General features: G+C 39.6%; 1 protein-coding gene across 1 annotated transcript in view; it reads right to left on the reverse strand.

Moving 5' to 3' along the window:
- Positions 1–22,754, reverse strand: part of CCNY (cyclin Y) — a 120,785-nt gene that overhangs the window by 47,352 nt on the left and 50,679 nt on the right. The gene's annotated exons all lie outside the window — the stretch shown is intronic.

A 22,754-nucleotide genomic window follows, 5' to 3' on the forward strand; every position in this document is an offset into this window, starting at 1 on the left:
ACCAAGTTTACATACTTAAGCAGCTACTGTAAAACAGAATCCATCTTGAGGCCCACTTTTTTATCCTTCTTTGCACAAGTGGTTCTTTTTGGCACACAAATCATTTACATCAATACAGCTTTGGGATTAGACTTCAATTCTAAGGGCTGCTTTTGGATTAAAACAGATAAAGTAGCTGGTATACAAGAAGTCAGGAATTTCCTATTTACCATCCCTTTCTTCCTACCATGCCCCAAAGCCACAGCTTGGCACAGGAACACAGCGTGTTATATGCAATTATTGAAGAATTAAGTACTACAAACAAATGCACAACCCCTCTACATATAGACAGGTTTCCAAGATTGGACGTGATTAAAAAAAAAGTAGTTATTGATACTGAATGTAAACAAGTAAAATCTAGGCCAGAGTGTTTTATGTGATCAAGATTAGAAAAACATGGCACTTGCACAGATTAACACTCTTTGCTGTAACAATTAAAAAAAAAAAAAACAAAAAAACCAAAAAACCCCCACAACTACAATAAAGAACTCAAAAACCCCCCAAAAAACCCAAACTAGTCCTGAAAGATATTTACCAGTTACAAATTCAAATCTATAATACATTATAGAAACTTCTATGAATGATTTTCCTTATCAACGTTAAACTCAATTCAATTTATTTACCCCCAAATTCCACTCTACTACACATTTGCTAAAGCTTACACACCTGTATCCACTGGAAAACATGCTACTAAAATAGTACAGAATTTTTTAGCATTTCCTTGCTCCCCCAGGGTGGCTTTCTCAACCCAAGCTCTCTTAGATTGTCTCTATCTCCAAATGCACCTTGTCTTGCATTTTAAACAGGCATTTATGTGAGACTACATAGGAGCACTGATATTATCTTCTGTGATTATCCCAGCATTTCTACAATTCTCTCATTCCCCTTTCATATCCTTGTGAAAGCTCAGTAAAACTGGAAATTAAGCCCCAGGTCTTAGGAAAAGAAAACAAAGTCATTTTGCTCCAGGGTCAAGTTCTTCTGTCTACAGCTTTCCCTGTAGCTTTTCCTTTCCCTGCTCTCCTTGCCCTTCTATTTAATAATTTACTAGGTCTTGCACTTCCCTGCATTTTTCTCCTTACCACACACCTCTTTACAAATGTACCTTCTATTTGTATTTTTCCATTTTATGCTCTCTTGGTTTCCTTTTCACCTCCCTGCACTCTGTAGCCCATGAGATGAGCAGCCTGACATGCTGCTGGAAACCTGAGCACAACTTCTGGAAAATATTTGATCTTTCGACAAGAAAGACCTGAGAAGGCAGAAGTGCAACTTCTCAGTTGCAAATGGTCTTCTCATTACTATTATCATTATCATCCATGCCACAAAGGAAAGGGAATCTAGGGATTTCAAGGGAAAGCTATTTTGATTGTCCCAGAAATCACAGACAAGTTTGGAGAAAATCCTAAGAATGTCATCTTATGTTAGGAGTTCTGACTTCAAGGGACTATGAACCAGAATGTTTTCATGTTACTCTATGCATCATCTTTAGACATATAGAAGAAAAAAATAATCATCCACTGACATGGACAATGCTGGTATAGACTGTTTTCCATTTCAGGATGGTTTTTCTGTTAAGCTGAATTCAAGATGCTTTTCCTTACATGAAAAGTAATCAGCACTTAAAAACCCAAAATATCAAAAATGCAATATTATCTTTTGTCAACCTCTTCATCTTTCATCAGCACAATACACCACCAGAAAAAAAAAAGAGCCCTTTCTTGTTTAAAGCACTACAGATATTTTTTTCTGCAACCATTTCAAAGTACAGAAGTGCAAATTCAGTCAAAAAAAATAGGATCAGGAACACAAAACTGAATCCAGCTTGCAAAATACAGAAAAAGCAACTCTTTCCTTCAAGCCTAAAAAATCATCTGCTTGAGCAAAAATAACAACCTGGTACAGGCTCACAGTTTGTTTGCAGGGCTGAAAGAAAGAAAAACCAATTGCCACATCTTACAGTCAAGTTGCATCTCCCAAAAATGCCTGTGTTACAAGGTGCTATTTTGCAGAAGCAGTAAACCAACAGAGGACTTAAAAGTCTGTCTGGAAAAAGCATGAACTACCAAAAAGCACTGTCTCTTAGATAAACTGTTATTCTTCTGACAGGAGCTGAAAGAAGGCCAGCAAAACCCCATCTCAGCAGCTGCAGAGAACAGTCCAGACATTTTTAATTATCTTGGCAGAGCCAATGGTCCACAGCCAGGGAGCAACTGTGGCTCCTTCCCACCACTGAACCCCAGAGAGCAGCACACAGCCTCCTCTCTCCACATCCCTTCTCTCACATCCTCCCCAGCAACAGCAACGACCAAACACATCCATCTGTCCTTCTCAAACTGCCTGCACAGAACTCAGAGGAGGAGAACATGGGTATGGGCAAAGGCAAAGCCTGATTTACCTGCACAACGTGGCAGAAGGGGATAGATGCTGCTGAGAGGGGCTGGCTCCCCACACCCCTCTGATGAACAGCACAGGTCCTGCAGGCAGAAGCAAGCACTGCTTGGTGTGCACCTGCAACTGGGCCAATCCCATTTCCTCCAGGAAAAAGGGTTAGGCAAATCCAAGCATCCCACTTGTGGCACCGCATCACTCCAGAGCACCACTGCTGGCACCCTGGAGCATTAGAATGGATTCACAACATGTAAGATTTCAGTCTCTGGTGGTTCTTAGATGACTTAATTCATTGTGCAACTTGAAAACAAATGTCTTTCTGAATATGACAACAAATCCTGACAGATTCGTCACTACAAAAGGAGAAAGATCAAATGATACACAAATATCTAAAGCTAGTAACTCATCACAAAGAGCATTATCTGTAAAAAGGTCAACTCCATCCTAAAGAAAATAGGATATTCATATTGCTTTTGTGTTATTACTAGTTCTTTCTTTAGTTATTTAGTTATTACTAGTTCTTTCTTTAGTAATTGAAAAGCACCATGAAAACCAGTCATAATAGGAAAGGTTTACCCATTTTGTTATGAAACAGTAAAAGATAAAAAAGAGATTTAAACTCAGACAAGCAATAGTCTACTAATCAGAAAAGAGGAAAATGAGAGCCAGAATTTTAAGTCTCAAAACCTGCACAAAAATGTTCTTCATTACTCTGCAACTCATCACAGCCTTCAAATGAAAGAATAACAGTGGGTACTTCTTCCAACAGTTATCCAGCATTGCAAAATACAAAAAGCCATGGTCTCACAGATAGTCCAAATCTTTCACTGTAGCTTTGTTTTCTGAAAAAAAGAATTGGAATGTTTTTCTATATCTTTTCCAAGTTGGTTTTGGTTTGTTTTTTTTTTTCATTACTAAAGGACTGTTAAATTATGCACATCCTGTAAACAGCTCAACAGTCTTGTACCCCATGAAAATTTCAAGGCTTTTGTCTTCTGAAGATTATGAACCAAAGGTTTGTGTCCTTAAATACACGTACACAGGCACATATCTATATCTATAGATTGGCTGATAGTTGCATATTTAAATGAAGCCTAATTTTTGGTTAACCAAGGGAAAGTCAGACTCACGCACACTTCAAATAAGAGATCACGCGTCTAACAGAATTCACACAATTTTGAAGGATTTGGACAAAACCAGTTACAAACACAGCAAAAATACTTCAGACTGCATTCTCTTATTTGCTTAGCAGCAGCCATATTGACAATTTTTGTAATGGCCATTTTGATGCATCACATCAAAATAAAACCACTGTGAGAAAAAAAAGGATAGTGCATATAACTTAATTTAGTACATAACTGTGCTGAAGTTAAAGACAACCACCAGAAGACCTCAAGAAGATTGATCCTGTACACTATGAACAACTTAATTCCTAAAGCTACAGCAGCTGCATTCAAATATGGCCATAAAAAGAAGAGAACTGTGAAACAGTTTGGCTTCAGACTTGGGCTAAAGCCCAGGCAAGATTTTAAATCTCAAAACAAGATCTTAAAACACATTACTGAGACCAAAAAAAAAACCAAAAAACACCAACTGAACACAGCCTGAGCTTCCACTTTTTAAAGAGCAAAGAGTAAGAATAAAATTTAGATGAGGGTAGAGGTGAGCTACAAGAGTGACAGACTGCTGAAAATGTCTTCAATTGAAAGTCTTGATACTGTAGCTGAAGAAAAAGGAAAACTATGAGGTGTCTGCTTTTCACATAAAACTTGATAACTACTGAATGCTCTCTCCAATCTAGCACACAATAACACAAAAAGAGTGGAAAATGAAAGCAGAAAGAAAGATCTTAATTATGACCTTGGATGATAAAAAAGAAAAAACAATTAGGCAGTGAAGCTCCACACCCAAGGAACATGCACTCAACTTATCTTGATGTTTTCCTTTTTGAGAAGATTGCTTCAGCCAAACATCTTTGGGCTTTAGTCCAGCATGAGTATTTGGGCTCAATTTAAGAATAACTTATGCAAGTTACTTTCTTATGATTCATATGCAGGTCAGATCAGATGATCCCAGGGGCCTCAAGCCTAAGGTCTATGAAATCTTCAGAAATAGCAATATTTAAATTATTAAGCACAACAGCTCAGCAAATCCCAGTGGCACATCTGTAAACTCTCTAAAACTGCACCAAGCTCTGCTGCAGTTCTTCAGAAAGAGGTACATTTTCAAACTTGTGGTTAGAATATATTACACAAGATAAAAAAAACAGTAAAGGATGAGACTCAATCTTTTGTGGCAAAACTTTAACAAAAAAACCCAACTGCTTCTTCACCTCATGAGTCTTACCATGATAGGAGAGGGCATGACAAGAGAATGAAGGATGGGTGCTGTAGCAACTAACTTCTGAGCAATTCACATCAAAGCTCCTGCGGGACACAAACAGGAAAAACCAACACAGGCGCTGCTTTTCTAACAGTGCACGTGGGCTGCAGCACAGGGAGCAGGTCTGAAAATGTGTTTATTCTGTTAGAAAAATAAGATGCTATTTCCTTCCTTTTGAACAATGAAAGTCAGGTAAGTTTGCACCACCAAAGCTCTGATGCTGGTTTGATAACAGGATAAAGTCCAAGCTAAGTAAATCACTGGTTTTAGTCTTACTCAATTCTGAAATAACCTGGTGAAATCCTCTCCTTCCTTCCCTTTGCCCCTGGGACCAGAGGCTATCACCGCCCTGCACATCCACCAATACCATTTGGCAAAGACATAGTGTCCCATATTAATGGCTTATCATATGCTTTGTTTCTTAAAATTATTTAAAGGCACTTAAGGTAAGAACAGACCTGCCCAGGGCATGCTGCAGAGGAAATGGAGCTGACCAGACACTACACAAATTACTTCTTTGACATCTTTTCTCCACCCACAGCCTGACACTACAGTGACTGCCTGCAGTGGGTGGGTGGAAAACAACAAAAACACCACAGAGTTTCTTATTGAGCCATTACAGGAACGCAATCCATGAGTAATATCTAAGCCCTACACTCTTCCAGGAAGGAAGTGTGTCAGAACAGAAGAGAAACAATCACCACAGAGGCAAAGGGAAAGGGAAGCACAGGTGACCTGTGCTAAGGGGACAATGTTCACAGGGATGTCCAAGGCAGAGCCTTCCATGTGCCCTGACGTGGGTGGGAACCAGCACAGCTCTGACTCCCCAGCCCATGGCCCACCTCTGCACCAGCAGCACCTGAGGGGAAATTGGTCCAGCTGGCAGAAAGAGGGAGGTTGGTGCTCCTACTCTCACTATACCAGCCCATAGGAATGAGTTGATGCCGTCTCCAGAAGAGAAACAGAAACTGTATTCTCTAGGCACAGACAGGGAGAGAAGCCTCCCCAACACCGAACCTAGAAAAAAATGCTGAAATAAATTCCAAAAGTCTCATTACACCTTTTTCCTTTCTGCTACTTTCTTACTCTAGTGGGCTGCTCTCCTCTATTAACAGCCATTAGCCATGAGAACAATAATGAAAATATGCCCTTAAACATTATTATGTTATTAGCATTCCCTGAGGAGCTGGTAAGAGGTAAAAGGACACCTCAGCTAAGAGGATCTCCCTCATCTGTCTCTAGTTAAATGAAACTAAAAACAAAGACTGAAATAGATCAGAGAGCAAAGAAACAAGATTTTCCTGAAAAAGGCTATCTCTCACCATTATTATCCATATTCTTAGATTTTATTTTAAAGCACCATAATTTATGCAAAAGAGGTATGATATGACTTAACATGTGGAAAGCCCTATGACTAAATCTAGCAGTAAAGTTTCCATTTGAGATTTCTGTACATCAATGTCTCCAAAATGTGGGATGCACCAAACACTGTGACTAAAATAATTCACTGGGATTAATAAATAAAGTACTGGGGTGCTTTCTGTTCAGAGGTTTACAAAACTTTCAAGCCAAAACAAGACTGAATTGTATAGGCTGATTTCACTGTCCAGTTACAGTAACTGCACCTGCTATTACACTAAAATTTCCAAGATGTGAGATCCATTTCTAGAAGTTTCAGCTCACGTCATTGACACATGACACTATCAAAGCACAAAGATTCAGCAGTATCAGACCACAAGATCCAGCAGCAACTTTTTACAATACTTGAATTTTAATCTAAGCAGCAACTGACCTACCACAAATGAAGATGCCTCTCAGCTGCATGCAGTATTCTCGCAAGAACAAATGTTTGTGATCATGTTCCAGTACACTTTAACACGGATTATTAAAAGAAAAGAAAGTTGGAATTTGGAAGGCTTTCAAGAGCCAATTGGCTGGAAGCATAAACTCCTTCAGCTTTGGCTAGATTGCTGGAAAAACTAGGATGTGATCTTTGCTACCCTGGAGCTATGGCATTCTCTGTCTACCATTCCAAGCAAACAAGGGGCATGACATTTCTCAGCAAGTTCCAATTACATGGTGACTCTGTTCCAGGCTCTGCTCTGATCTCAGTTTTTGAGGGAGGCAGAGAGAGTTCATCAATAAAAGAAACCCTCTGTGGCAAATAATGCTCATTTCTGTACAGTTATGCCTGACCAGTCAGCCAAGTGACAACCCAGAGCAGTTCTTTTGGGCACAGATATATTTATTTTCTCTTCTAGAAGCAAATCACAGATATAACTTTCCACAGGGTGAAACACAAGGTTTGTATCCAGGAGTTTTAGTTTTGTACCACTTATCCGGATTTGCTTTCCCTTACACAGCTGTCTCTCCCAACTAACTAGATACATTTCAAGAGCAAATTAAATGATCTGACATCACATGATACATAAGCCTCTTGTTTAATGTCTCCTTACATTTAGAACATAAACAACAGCAATAAATACATCTTTTCCCTCTCAAGCTCATCTCATGGAAGTTTTTCAGACATTCCAGTACTGCACTTATTCGTTTTTGCTTTAACTGAGACCAAAATTAATTTTAGAAGATTTATTGGTATGTAAAGATAAAAGAAGACAAGGAAAAAAAAAAACTACTAATGCAAACACTTGTTCATTGCCTTCCCCACAGAAAAATAGAGAGGAAAAGACTATTTCTCCCCATCTCATGCAGAATTCAACATGGACTGAAGAGAGCAACAATTCTGTGCTATTATTAAATTAGGAGCATCCCCCTTTATTTAAATACAACTGTCCAGTGTAAAAAGTGCTTAAGACAGCACATATGACTGTGCATACATGTATTTCCATCATACTCAAATACTATTCCTCTGGCTTTTGAGTACAACATAGAATCACTGAATCACAGAATTATTTAGGTTGGAAAAAACTTGAAAGATTATCAACCCAGCACTGCCAAGTCCACCACTTGGATGGCCAGCCATGTCCCCAGGTGCCACAAGCACAGTCTTTAAGATCCCTCCAGGGACAGTATTGTCACTGACAGGCTACACAGTTCAATGAAGCTCACAAAGACAGGGCTTCAAGTACAGCTGCATGACCTTCAGGCAACCTAAGTTCCATAGCAAAGACCCAAGAGAATAAAAACTTCTTGAATGGCAAAGTCTTAAGATGGAGACATTAAATACTATTTCTTGTTGAAGTTAAAATCATAGAGAAAACCTAAGTAAAAAGTATTCTGAGATTAATACTAATGTGAACACAAATACCAGCTGGAAGAATATATGCTCCTGCTTTGTAAGATTTCTAAGTATGCTTTTGAAGTTAAATTTTTAAAGTCTTTCAGCCTGCACTAATATCCTAGCAGTAAATTTGGTCAAGATAAATTTAGACTGGGTAACTGTAGAAATTAGTGATGAAAAGTCAAAAGAGAAATTTAAGTGCACTACTCAGTCCTTTTTTTCTTCTTATTGTACCAAAGAAGAACTGATAGTCAAAACAGACTTAAAAACCACTGAAATTTATTCAGTTATTTTAAAACGGAACTTATATGAACAATGGAACGCAAATATTTAAGCAGCCCTAGAGAACCAAGGACTGAAAGGGGAAAAAAAATGTTCAAAGTGTTCAAGTTTTTCCTTTTGCACTGTTCCAAAGTCTTTGGAACATGTTTCAAGGTGTGCACACAGCAGAAATTAAAGACCTATCCCAGTGAGGGTCATTGCCTTCTAGGACCTCCACATGAGGATAACTGAGGACATGAAGCAGGCTGGAGTCAGGCTAACAGGTTGACCTTTTCTTCAAGTCTGTAGCTCAAAGGAGCACCCAACCGACTGCCCAGGGAGGGTGTGCATGCCCCAGCCCTGGCAGTGTTGAAGGTCGGGCCAGGTCAGGACTTAAGGAAACTGCTCTCGTGCAAGATGTCCCTGGGGGACTGGTTTTGGATGATCTTTAGGGTCCTTCCCAACTCTGAACACTCCGTGATTCTACAGTGACACCACCACTTCCCTGGGCAGCCTGTGCCAATGCCTGACAACCCTCTCAGTAAAGAATTGGTTTTTAATACCCAACCTAAACCTCCCCTGATGCAACTTGAGGCCATTTCTTCTTGTCTTATCACCGTTTGCCTTGGAGAAGAGGCCAATTCCCATGTGGCTACAGCCTCCTTTCAGGCAGTTGCAGGGAGCAATAAGGGTGTTCCCCTGAGCCTCCTTTCCTCCAGGACAAACACCTCCAGCTCCCTCAGCCCCTAACATTTAGATTCTAGTCCTTTCAGAAGCTTCACCGTCCTTTGGACACACTCCAGCACCTCAGTGTCATGAAGCATGATTCATTTTACATTACCCTAAAACATCTGAAGTGTAAGAAAAATAAAATACAATAATGGAATGTAGAACAATGTCTCTTCTAAAAGGCACTTCTTTAGATCAAAATATCTTGACATACAAGAAGATCACTTTCTCTTTGCTTATCTGACTGAAAATCTAAGGCCAGCAAAGTGAAACAACTTCTCAAATATGGCACCTTGAAAATTTTCAGTTTCCTGTTAAAATCAGTAAGAATGGTGACAAGCACGTGTGTGACTATGTCCACCTTCCTTCCTGACAGCAGGCCCAAGGCATGCTACAGGATAAAGGACACTGATAACCCTTTAGTTGAAAGCTGTCCTCACAGAAAGCCTCCCACCAGTCTTGTAAAAATAATGAAATTTTGGTGGGTTTGTCTTTTTTTTAAGAAGAGTTCAACAGAACCTAGCCCAAGAATCACAACTGGGCCCAAAACTTGTTCATATGCACAATGTGCAGGGATATCAAGCAGACACACTGAAATACACACAAACTGACTCCAGAGCTGAGGAAAAACATTCCCTAGGACATTCCAGGTTTTCATGGACAAAAATTCACTCTGAAACAACACTTTCATAATTCTGAGATTGTGTAACGTGATTTTTGCAATGAAAAGCTTACACTGGGACAGCAAGTGGAGTCCTGCAAGTCCATCTCACACAAGAGCTCCCATAGCTTCTGACTCCTTGGCACTGAGCACAGAGCAGGTTTCAGCCCAGCAGATATGGGTGGCCTGAGCCAGACCCAGCAGGTGCAGCAGCCTCCCTCAAAGGTCTCAGAACTGCACACAGCCACCTGCCCCAATTCATCTGGGTGAGCACATGGCCATGGACACACAGCTGAAGCCAAGCAAAACTGCTCTAAACACTTGTCACCACAAGGCAAGGAATGTGTGTGGCATTTCAGTTCTGCTGTTAGAATACAAACACAGGGTAAGGCTTGCTCTCATTTTTTCAGGAGCATGGTCCACTCTAAATATTACAAGTAATATAGTTAAGAAGACTTCCACAAAACCTTTTTTTCCCATAGTAATGATATATGATAGAGTTGCCTTCAAGTAATGTAGGCTGGGGAGAGAAACTCCAGTGCCCATTGTACCAGCATCTTGCTTTGCATTCCTGGGCTTTGCTGCACATTGCCCATCACTGCCCATTTTCTCACTGATAACCTTTCCATTTTGTTACTAGACCACACTTGTGGGCACTTGAGAGCACAGCACTCAAGTTCTCAGTTCTGCCTTCTCTCTTACGAACCTTCCTTGATTAAATGCCAGCCAGAGCACACTGGATGTGATCCTATCCCTGTGCCCACCTTCAGGAACAGAGGCAGGTGTCCCCAAGTGCATTTCTACATAAAGCAGCAGAATGTCACCACCTGAACTGCTCCATCACCCATTTCCAGCAGGATTTAATCAACACCTTAACTATTGCCTGCTTTGTCAACATCACTTCTGCTCCACTCAGGCAAATGTGGCAACAAAAGGAACTAAGCCACTGTCCTATTAACCCCAAAATGAAACTTAGGCATTTCTCCAGTGTCCCTGTTACACCGAGCACTATAAAATGCTTTCTCCCTAACACACTTTCACTTAACTTATACACTACTTGAAAATTAATTTATTCTGCCCTGTTATGTTCCCTTCCTAACAGAAGGGAACATAAAGCATTGTGAAAGACTTTTTAAAAAAATAATTTAAAAAAAAAAGTTTTTTTTCACATAAATGTATCAGAAAAAAACTACATTATGACTCAGTTACCATTCATTATGATACCTACTTTACTTGACACAGTATCATTACAGACCTAAACAAATTACACCAGCTGATGTCACACCAAATTAATTCACTTGTTTGAAACAGTATTACCATGCTCTCCCACCAAGAGACATTAAGCCATCCATGCCCCAAGAGAGGCTGGCTGCAAACCCAGCTGCTCTTGCCACAAATTTAACCTAGAGGTTAGCAGCTGGTAAGGGATGTTTGTCACTGAGCCAAACACACAACACCAGTCAGCAGAAGTGTTGGGTTAACCTACAGTAAAGTGAAGCAATTTTACTTGTAGACACAGATCAATACAAAGTTAGCAGCATAATCATCATCATTCACAGCTGACATTATGAGTCTGAATCTTAGATTGAAGCATTACCTGCAGCTTTGCACCACGGTTCATGCATTTCACCATTCCTCAAAACATTATTGCCATACAAATCAGTAAAAACATGCATGACTTAAGGGTCATTATATTCTGCAAACCAGGGCACAGGAGCCTGAGCTGCAGCTCAACTCTACATCTGGAAAAAGGCATCTCACCATACTGATTGAAGCTCTGAGGAGCTCTCACACCAGCCCAGCAGGGTAGGACAAGTTGACCCTTCCTCGTTCCCCTACAGAAATCATTTTTAAAAGTGCCAGTGAAATAGCATCTTTCCAGGCTCTCTTCTCTTCTTTTGTTTCCCTACTGAGCTGTGTGACCCAAAGTTAAAGTAAGTTGGTAATCCGTGAAATACAAAGAGAAACATATCGACCCTGGTTTCTCAGAAAATTTAGTGCAAGTGTATTATACTACATTTGCAAAGGTACATTTCTGACCTCAAGGACAGGAGCTGCTTTTTTAATATGCAAAAATATAACTTGCAATCTTTTCTGAGGAGGATATTTGGCAAACTACAATAACAGGCTTTCAATTTTTCCCCTGCAGATTTGTATTCACATGGCAACCAAATCACCAAGCTACCAAGATACAGTGTCAAAATCATACATACAAATTACCACCTAAAACTCAAAGTCAACTGATATTACAAACCTCTCTTATCAGTGAATCTCTACATCTGTCAATGTATGCAAAAGCCCATCAACATACCCAGTTAAAGCCCATGCACAAGTGCATTACTCAGCTCTCATGCTGCCCTGTGTGTGCCCAGAAGGCTCAGTCCCATTGAAGGCTGATGGCAGAACAGCTACCACCCTCATTCCTGAACATGCATCCACTTCAGATGCAGCCATGTCATTATTACCCAGACTCCAGACACTACACCCTCCAAAACCTGAACCCTGCAACTTCCACACTCATGCATGCCATACATCAGGCACACAAAAAAAAAAAAAAAAAAAACCACAAAAAGAAGGTAATTGATAATTGAATTCTGGAGAAAAGAGATACAGATCTTTAATTGACATTTATTTTAAGTCTTTCAGTTCTTTAATAAACATCTGCTCTCACAAGAGTCAGCTCAGAGCCATTAAGTGCTGAACTTGAGGAAGCACCTCACAACAATTGAATATGTTATGAATTGTCACTGTAGGAGCTACCATTTCTAGTGAGATAAAAAGCAGTATATTGATATTTTGTTATTTGCTGGAAATTTGTAACAATCTCAAATAGTGACATCTATCTTCATTATGATTTAACATATTAATCTGAATATCCAAATAGCTCTGAACAATGACAGAAAAGTCTTAAATTAAGTCAAAATCCTACAGAAATGCTCTGTCCTGGTCCCAAACATGAAGTTACTTCTGAGATTACACTGGCTCAATGCCCAGGACTAGTAACACCCAGTCACAGTGCAGCAACTAGTTACAGATTCAATACCTTGAATTTCAGTTCTTGATAAAAGCCCTGGACCACTGAAAACAGGATAAAAGCAATTTTCTGTTTGTTTTTTTGGTTTTTTTTCTCCCCAAGTCAAGCATCATCACATGTAGTACTCAAGTCTTGAGGCTGACCTGATCAAGTCATGCAGCCATTCTAAATCCAGGAGATAAAACCTTGCAGACCAAACCCAGAACAGGGATACCTATGCCATTGGTAAGAAGGGGGAGAGGCACTGTGAAACAGAACTCCAAGGAAAAGCCACAGAGCAAGGTTAAACTATGTGCAGCATGGGCAAAAAAGGTGAAGGGGGTACTGCTACTTCCATTACAGATGAGGAACTGAGGTGAAGGAATAAAGGCAATGGCCCATTAAAATCCCAGTGCCATTCTGCACTTAGCCCATAGCTCTGTAGAAGTGACTCCAAGCACCAATCTAGGCAGCCAGAAAAAGAAGAGCACCTAGGGCATCACGGGACTATCTTGTTCAAACTTGATAGTTATTTTTTAGATGTTGAACTCAGAGCTAGTCATCCAGTTGCCCCTCAATAAAAAAGTAAGTACTTCTAGAAGTGCATTTGTTTAGCAGCTATTTCACAAAATCCTATAACAAATGTTTGGGATAGAAGAGACACATCATACTCCAGACAAACGGACCATTTTCCACTGTCTAAACATGGAATCAGTGGTGACAAACTCAGTCTAAAACAAGATGCAGTCAGCTAAGGTTGACATAAATTACTCTTCTCTTGGTTATAAACCCAGAGATTTCTGCTTTGACTGAATGACCCAGGACAGGCTGCTCACAGCTCACTATGAATTATGAACGAAGCTGGACTCTTTGTCTTCACATCCCACTCTCTCTTGATGTCCTCCATATACAATCTTTATTTCACCAACAAATCACACTGGATTCCTACAGACAAGCTCTCCTTCTCTGCACTGACTGATACATTACTTACAGTCCATTCTCAGCACAGGATGAAGCAGGACAGGAATCCTGTTGAAAAACAACATATGGACATATAAAAACTCTGAGAAAGACAGAAGAAATTTCTTTGATTCTGTTTAATCTTGAAAGTTCCAGAATCAGTTTCTCTTCATTAATCTTTTAAGCCTTTCCTCAAAGCCATGAGTATACATTAAGTTTGCTTGTACATCTGGATCCATTTTTTTAGAAAACCTGCTGCCCCAAGAAGCCTTCCAGATTCAGGAGAGGACTGACTAAAATGTCAAGTAATATCATCAAACTATTTGCTCTCTGTTCTCCTTCAGGCACAGAGACCAACATAGTCAGACCTCCCTTATCTTTCCTGATACATTTATCGAGAAACTTACCAGGAAATTAATTAATATATATAAAAAAATGCACTACACTGACCCAGTCATGCTTCTAACTAGTCACATTGACAGTATGTGTTGCTTACTTACTAGGCAGTATCTTATTCCCAGATTAGGGGAACTGTTCCAGCTACCAAGGCTACTAGAAAGATACATCCAAATGTCAGGCCATATGCAATGCAACATTTTTGAACAAACACTTCCTATTATTGCCTACCAGGGAAATGCTAATTCACCAAGTTCAATTCTTCTGAGCCTTTTTTTTTTTGCCTTAAATAGCTCAATGTGTTCAAATGTTCATTGCCAAATTCAGACCTGTGCTCAACCCACTGGACACACTGAAAGGAGCAACAGTGAATTGCTACCACTGAGCAGCTCAAACCACTACACGTGAGCCTAGAACACTGCTTTAAGAGTTGCTATGAGAAAAGAGAATCAGAAAGACAATGTAGTAAATCAGAAAAGAGAATACCTAATGCAGCATGCTAATCAGACTGATTTCATCAAGTCTCCTCCAAGACAATCTACTGAGGGAATCTACTGACAGGGAAGAAAAACCACATCATTAGTGATTTGTATAGCTGCCAGGAATGCATCTAGTCACACTACAGATTAAATGTTTAAGCAATTGCTAAGCAGACATGAAATTTTAGCAAGTCAAAGGCTTATGTCTAATCTGCCAATAAGAAAATTAAAGACAGTGAGCCATTTTACTCAGGACAGCAATTCCTCATCTCAAATATTATCATAGGTTTTTCCATTAAAATGGGTCAGTTCACATCATAGGAGAGGTTGTACTGGCATGTGTTGTATGTACAGAAGCAGGTACCAAATCCAACTCTAACTGCCCTTTAAAAGTGAAAAAAAATACAATTTCATACATTCAGGAGTCAGTTGAAAAATTAACATGTGATATTTACCTCGAGGTCCTACTCTTCTGAAGAGCCTATCTCTAAGAATGGTGTCCTGATACTGAATGCATCCAGATACAAAGTGGGAAAATTGAGCAGGCCTTTGTAATGGAAGGTTACATCTCTCAGACTTTCTTAAGTCCTATCCTTAACAGGATAAAAAATACTTGCATAATGGAGATCTGGCAGATATACAGAATCACAGAACCAATTAGGTTGGAAAAGACCTCTGAGGTCATCTAGTCCAAGCCATGACCGACCACCACCACGTCTAGACCACAGCACTGAGTGCCATGTCTATTCTTTCCTTAAATACTGCACCTATCCCTGGGCAGTCCATTACAATGTCTCATCATCCTTTCTGCAAAAATACTCTTTGTAATGTCCAACCTAAACCTCTCTGATGCAGCTTAAGACTACCAAAAGGCTTTAACAAGGCCACTTGCTTCTAAAACTCAGGAAGGCCAGGCACAAACCGCAAAAATGATGGGAAAGGAAGCACAGGATGAAATGGTCACTTATCAACAACTGTTCTCTGTCATTTTTCAACACATTCAAAACCATGAGGTGATTTTAATACGATGGCAAAGTCTGCAGATGACAGGACATAATATCACAAATGGCATCAACTGTGAAAAATATCTTAGTTACTGGTTGACAAAATGGTAGATGTAGATAAATGCAAAAATTGGGGCAGACAGGAAAACCGTTCAAAATTGCTCTTCAATATTATGAGCTTTGAATATTCCTTCTGAGGAAATGTGCTGTAGGAATTGGGAAAAAATGCAATCAGATATGGGCATACTCAAATCACACAAAAGGAGGAGGCTCCTCAGCAACATGAATGCTGTCTAACAACTTTCCACACATGATGGGAGTTCTTCCAGTACCAATGGGTTCAAAAGGGACTCGAGAGGTTCCTAGAAGACAAATTCACTATTATTTGGAAAGTGCATAGTAACAGCTCAGGGAATTCCCAGGGCAGAGCCTTAAGGCAAATATTGTTATGTTCCTGTTTTATTATTCTGCCACTGGCTCACAGAGGAGACAGGTGAGAAGGCCAGGCAGAACTTCAGGCACCAGTCACATGAAATTTTTCGTACATTGCAATCTGATAAACCAGTAAAATAAACATCTCTAATTAAACCAAATAGTTCCTTGATTGTTGAGAGCTACCAGAACATCTAAATTACCTAAACCCAAAGCTGGGAATTTACTAGGCAAGCGTGTACTTTTTAAGTAAGGAGCAAAGCTGTCACTGCCTTGCAGTTGAACATTAATTAACTTGTCTCCACTGAATTCGACTGCTTGTCCAGCCAGCATCAGATTTATGACAGCATATGGACTTCCACCCTCAGAGAGCACCTTTGTGCTCTTCATCCTCAGAAGCATTTGTCCTTCTGGTAGTTATGGAAAGCAGCAGAAAAAGGAAGTACTGCATGCCTTGTACATGAGCTGCAGGAATCAAAACAGTAGTCAGAAGTGAAACAAGTCCAAACCAAATGTTCAGTAAAGGCTCAATTATTGATCTGCTACAGGCCATGTTCCTGCCCCAGTTACCTCTGAGGTCAGTGCACTGCCATGCTGCAGATTTTCTGGTTGGAACAATGCTTACGTACCACTTCTCACTAAATACTTGTTCATCCACTGCAAATTGCCTAAGGATCTGGACAAGCCCAAGAGGAATTAATGAACCTTCTTTTGCCTACTGGTATAGGTCTACCCTAAAGCCATAGATTAAACATTTGTAAAACAATGACAAGATTTTCTAAATTCTGCAGAAAAAATTACTTTTGGATAGAGAGGAAGGGAGGCTTTAGGTTTGGGGTGTTACCCTGTCTATTTGGAGTTGCTTTCTTTTTTCTTCTTGAAAATGGATTAAATGCACAGCATTTTGCAGGCACTTCCATTAAAGAACACAAGAAACAAGATTTCAGATTCCATCTGGGTTATTATCATGTGAAAGCCTACCCAGCAGTGGCCAGGGGAGGTGCCAAACCACAGGCTAATTCAAGTTAGTATCTAGAAGCCCTTGGTGAACACTTTTACTGATATTTATTTCACGTGTTATTCAATGTACAGCTTATAATGCATCTGTACAACAAAGTGAAGTTCCAACAAAGCTTTGGCTGTATGGAGGGACTGGATCCTGACTTCACCAGGTGCCTACACCAGGCTGCCTGATACACCTAAAGAACAAAACTGCTCAGTGAGACACAGAAACTTTTAACACTCCAGTAAATGCAGATCAAAACTGCTATGTTTTTCCAACATCCCAAGACCCTGGTGAAATAATTTCTGTCAATGTTTTTCAAAATAGCACAAGTTCACGTTTCTAAAAGCTAGATACAGAAAAATGTTCAATGTAAGGTTTCAAGTCCGACACACATTTTTAAAAAGATGTGTGTCGGACTTTGTAAATCATGATCATTGCCAACTAGAAATGGAACATAACAAAACAAATAAAAAATCCTCAAACCCTGATGTTTAAATGTTCCCTCACTGCCTTACAGTGCTGTATTATGATTTGAATGACACAACTGGGCTCTGAGAAGCCACATAAGAAAACTCTCTTGTCTAGAAGGCAACAGTTGTCTTTCTCTGCCTGCCCCTCATTCACATCTGAGCACAGAAGAACACTGGCTTGACTGACCAGGCTACTGCCTATGACCAGTCTGGATCCAATCTATACTTCATCCTTGCCATCCCCTCAAAAAAATCCCTGCTACTTTTGCTGTAATAATGCTGCAAAATTTGGCACCTCACAGCCTCCTTATACAAAATGAGAATTTCAATTTGCTGTTTCTACTTTGTCCTAGCAACATGAAACACACACACACAATTTGATTATATAATCTCCAGATTATGTGGGAGGGATTTGGAGGCTTGCCTGAAAACTTGCCACTTCTTATGCATTCAAAAGCTCAATAGCATGTTTCTCCAAAGTACACATCCATGTAGGTGAAATGACAATTGACTTCCTTCACCCTGTATCATCAAAAAAGCTACCAAAAAACCAAAGGCCAAAAAGGCAGGAGGGTAAGATTTCAAAAAAAAAAAATACAACACGCATGACATTATACAACAGTCTGAGCTTGGTCCCGCCATGAATAAGAACAATGCAAAGAAAAGGTTAATGGATTTACACCAATTTATACTATGCAATAACTTCAGTGGTTTCAGTCCAAATACCAGCAGATCAGCCACTGTAAAATACAGTCACCAGAACTGAGATTGACGTCACTGTTGCTGGCAGCTTCTTCTGAAATCTGTGGGCCAGCTGAACCTTAGCCTTTTGTCAATAAACACTCAGGCATGTACCATACCAGCAGTCCCAGTGACAAATGTTAGTCAGGTCTTCTGTTCCCTTTATCTATCACTCTTCTGTGTACCCTGGTCTTCAGGCAAATGACAGCTTTTCAGTTCTCAATAAAATCAGTAGGTTTTCATTGATAGGCTAAGATTTTGAAAAATACCATAGAAGTAGTTATAACATTCAATTTGCAGTCTAAAGAAAAGCTCCAATTATTCTGTTTGAAGACTCACAGAATTGAAGAAAAGCATAGAAAAGCGACAAGGTTCAACTCGACATATTTTTACAGTAGAAGCACTACCAAGCTGAATCTGAAATGTATCAGCCTTTGAAAAATCATTAGCATCATCTTTGTGTTCTCTTTCTCAGGCTTTAAAACTTGAGGCTGTCTCCAATCTGTATGACTTCAAAAGCAGAAAACTATTTGTCCTCAATAAGAGGATATCCTCATACCTGCATACTGAAAAACACTAGATGAATGTTTTCATTTTGACCTTTTTTTACCTTACATCTCTTCTTTAATATATGCAAATGAAACTTCCACAACTGGTTACCAATTTGCTTCCACATAAGTAAGTGGAAAACAGCTGATATTTCTGAAATATTTTCAAGATCTCAGTCACTTTTCACCAACAATGACAAGAGATGCCATAAGTTACTCTGATCAACTGAATATGATAACATATTCTGAAAGTTCACAGTACTTCAGTTCTTCAAAATACCAGGATGACTGAAGAGACAGGAGCAATTTATGAGACATCCATCTCAAAATCCATCTGCCATGTGCCTCATGCTTGAGGCACATAACAGTGTTCCAGGCCCACAGGCCATCAGCTACCAGCATTTCCAGTGCTGTCTTTTCTTCAGCACAGCAACAGGAAGGTTGGCACTGCAGTGGAGGCAAAAGGCTGGGAGTCCTGAGTTTCAGGGCAAGCATTCAACTCTGTCATGGATTCCTAATGGCTTGACTGACACTTTCAAGCCTTTCAGAAGAACAGCTGTTTCTTGTTCTAAGAATGCCATTTAGCTTCTCAAGGTTCACACAGCAGTCAGCAAAGCACTGTCTGCACTAAAGCAACACAAGATAATTTCAAATCAATAGCCATGTGCAATGATTCAGAGGAAGAGCTTACACAGAGCTTATGACAACTCAGATTTTCAGAAGTTGCTACTGAGCTGCCATATCCTGGCATGGTCTGCTCTATCCTTGATTTAGAAAAGAAAGGCTCTGCTCTCTTTAAAGAGCAGACCTTATTATGTACCCACCAAACTAGGAGGACTGACTAAAACATCCAAACTTGAACCAAATATTTGAAGAACTAATGAGAATTGTTGAAAAGCTTTTCTTAGCTAAGAAAAATGAGTCTGGGGACTGGAGAATACCAAACGAGCCAAGAGGACAGAGCTAGCACAGGCAGGCTGTGGACAAGTTTGAGATGGGGAAGGGGAGAATATCGGTGCACTTAAAAAAGAATGGTGGATCTTCCTCCTGAGCCAAAGCAGAGTTCCAGAAGTGGAAGTAGACCAGAGGGTATAGATTTTGGCCTAATCTGTGTGTAATTTATACTAGTAACTAAAAAGCAATGAAGTCTTAAAATGGTTAAAAAGTTTAGGGTGACACATAACACACTCCTATACATGCATGGGGTGTCTCAGAAAATCAGTATGGATGGAGATCTGGTACACTGTTGCATTTAGGTTCCACATATCCTGGAAGTTAGCACAGATCTGAGAGCTGAAGGCAGTTGGGGTGTCACCCTATTTTGTGACAGGGTAACACCAGGCCTAAAACCAGGAAATCTTTCAGATGTGCCAAGAAACAAACAATACCAACGCTTCCTAAGATACAGAAACCACAGCAGATGTCCCAGCACTGCCAAAATCCGAGACTGAGAAGTGTTCAAATCCATTAGTGTAAGTTCCACCAATCTGACCAAACAAATCAACTCTGGAAAAGACAACACACTGCAAATCAAAATTCCTGCATTTCTGCCACTGGGTGAATCCATCATTCCTGATTAAGTTTCCACTTACTGATACTGCAAAAAGCAAACATGCTAAGAGCTACTCTTGAGCTTTAGGACACTATACAGGCAATCCATGTTGGCCCACTCCCATGTTTTTTAAACCTGAAAAACCAGCAAACAGCAGAAAACTATCATGCATTTCCCAGAAAATTGGATAGGATTACACCTTTTTCTTCTGGTAAGCCATAAGCTTGTTTTCTCACTTTTTGTTCCAAGTTGGTCACGCTGGTGTCAGAAGAAGCATATTTTTACAGAGGACATCCTATCAAAAACACAGCTTTGTTCACTCCTGACTCCAAGATGACTGAACCAAAGAGAAGCTGGACTCCAAATAACTGCAAGAAATTTGTTTAAATGCTTTTTCCAAAAGAAAATTTGTCTCATTATTTTTAACTGTCATAAGAAAAATATTTCTTTCTGCCCTCTCTCCCACTTCTCATCACTAGAAAAAATTCATAGCCATTCTGTAATGAATTAGTACATCTGCAACTGTCATAAAGTAACATACATAAAATCAAGTAGAAAATTGTTCCCTTCAATCCCTCACTGAAACCAATAAACAATAAAAAATAAAATTACTAGAACAGTTTGCAAAATATGTTTATTTTCCTCCCTTCCTTCTACCAACATCTTTTTTTCCTTTTTGGATTTCTCAAAGAAAATTAACAGCACCAAGAACATTTTTAAAGCCACCTTCATATTGCCTGAAATCAAAAAAAGCACATGAATGCAAGTTTTTCCAGCTATGTAGAACCTCTGCATTATCACAGATTTCATCATTTACAGGCAGATGGTTGAGTCAGTGTTAACTTTCCTTATGACATATGCTTTTCTGCTGAACAAAACTCTCAACAGAAATTTAAAAAACTTACAAATTAACACATGAGCAAATGCATTGCAGAGGCCATAAGGCAGTTAGTACTGTCAATTTATGTATATGACACTCCACAGCAACCCAGGCTGCCCTAGTCTCTAGTGTACTCACAGGATCTAACCCCTATTTCTCATTGGCTCACTCAATGGCTAACTTTCTCATTTCTACATTGGCAACTCCCAAGCTTCATTCATCTTCTATTCATGAAGGGAAGAGTAGAAAAGGCCTAAGAAAAAATAGACCAGTGCACAGAGAATGGAATTCCACTGTGATCAGTTATCTCAAGCCTTTGTTATTTGTGGGCAGATGAAGATTCATACAGTTTATTGGTAAAGGTCCTTGATGAAACCTAAATTAAAAGAGGAACCTATTGTGCCATTATTATTTGATTTCTACTCAGACCTAAAGCAGAGGTTGAAGAAATATCTTGCTATGGAATACCTTCCTTCTAGTCACTCCAATATCTCCTGCAAATATTTACATTCTCAACACTACACACCTACAATGAAGTGGAAAATTGTTCCCTTCATCACCTCCCTGGGTGCAGCCTGGTGTCCACCCAGCTGTTATCTTCCGTCTGAGGGTCTGCTCTGTTCTCTTGAGGACATTATTAGTCTCTTGAGTCATTTCTATATACACATTACTTTGGGAACTAAAAATATTATTACACTGCTGGGAAAACTAACTCTTCTGCTCTCAGAAGCATAGAATTGAACTTTGCAACATGTTCTGGATAAATTACCCTTAAAACTAGATTTCATTCCTTCCTTAGTCTTCAGTAAATCAAACAAAAAATTGAAATAGAATGATCTTAGCCAGGTCATCAAAAGTAACCTCTTCTACAATAGATATGACAATTTCCCCATCTCCAGGGATAATTAAGTCTGTGTAATTAGTAGCAGGTGATGATTGTCCATCATTTATTTGACTGTTCCCCCCCTCTTATGCATGTCCCATTCCATCCAAGCATGTGCTCTAGTACATCCTTCCACAACAATTTCCAATGCTGCCAGCCTTTCAATGTTCTTCTGATCACATCTTGGCTAATAAAACGTTTGGATAATATCTCTCTAAACACTCTGTAGACCACAATAGGCTACAAAATCTTAGCCAGAAGTTACTACTCTCTCAAAAGTGGAACATGTGCACTTTAGAAGTCCCCAGGCCTCAACTTCAGGCATCAATGTCTAGGGCAAAACCTTGAGAAAAATAAACCAGTTAGCAAGTTGGTATAAAACATTTTCCAGACAGCCAGAGGGTACCAAACAACAGTAGATGACTGTATTTGGAACAAATTCAGTGTACTTTACACTAGCAGCTACATGCCAGCAACGAGAGCTTGACATATATCACATCTAAAGTGAGCTATGTGTTAGCACAGTTTCAAGTGTATACTTTTATCAAGTACAACTATCATTACTGACACCTTTGAAAGGCAGCACAAAATGCCACTAGAAGCTGCCCTTGTTATATATCACACAGCTTATTATTCTGAAACAGTTTGCATATTGTTAGTGGTGACATGCATTGAGGACCCTCATC

Source organism: Molothrus aeneus, chromosome 1, assembly GCF_037042795.1.
Source record: "Molothrus aeneus isolate 106 chromosome 1, BPBGC_Maene_1.0, whole genome shotgun sequence".
Classification (NCBI taxonomy): domain Eukaryota; kingdom Metazoa; phylum Chordata; class Aves; order Passeriformes; family Icteridae; genus Molothrus; species Molothrus aeneus.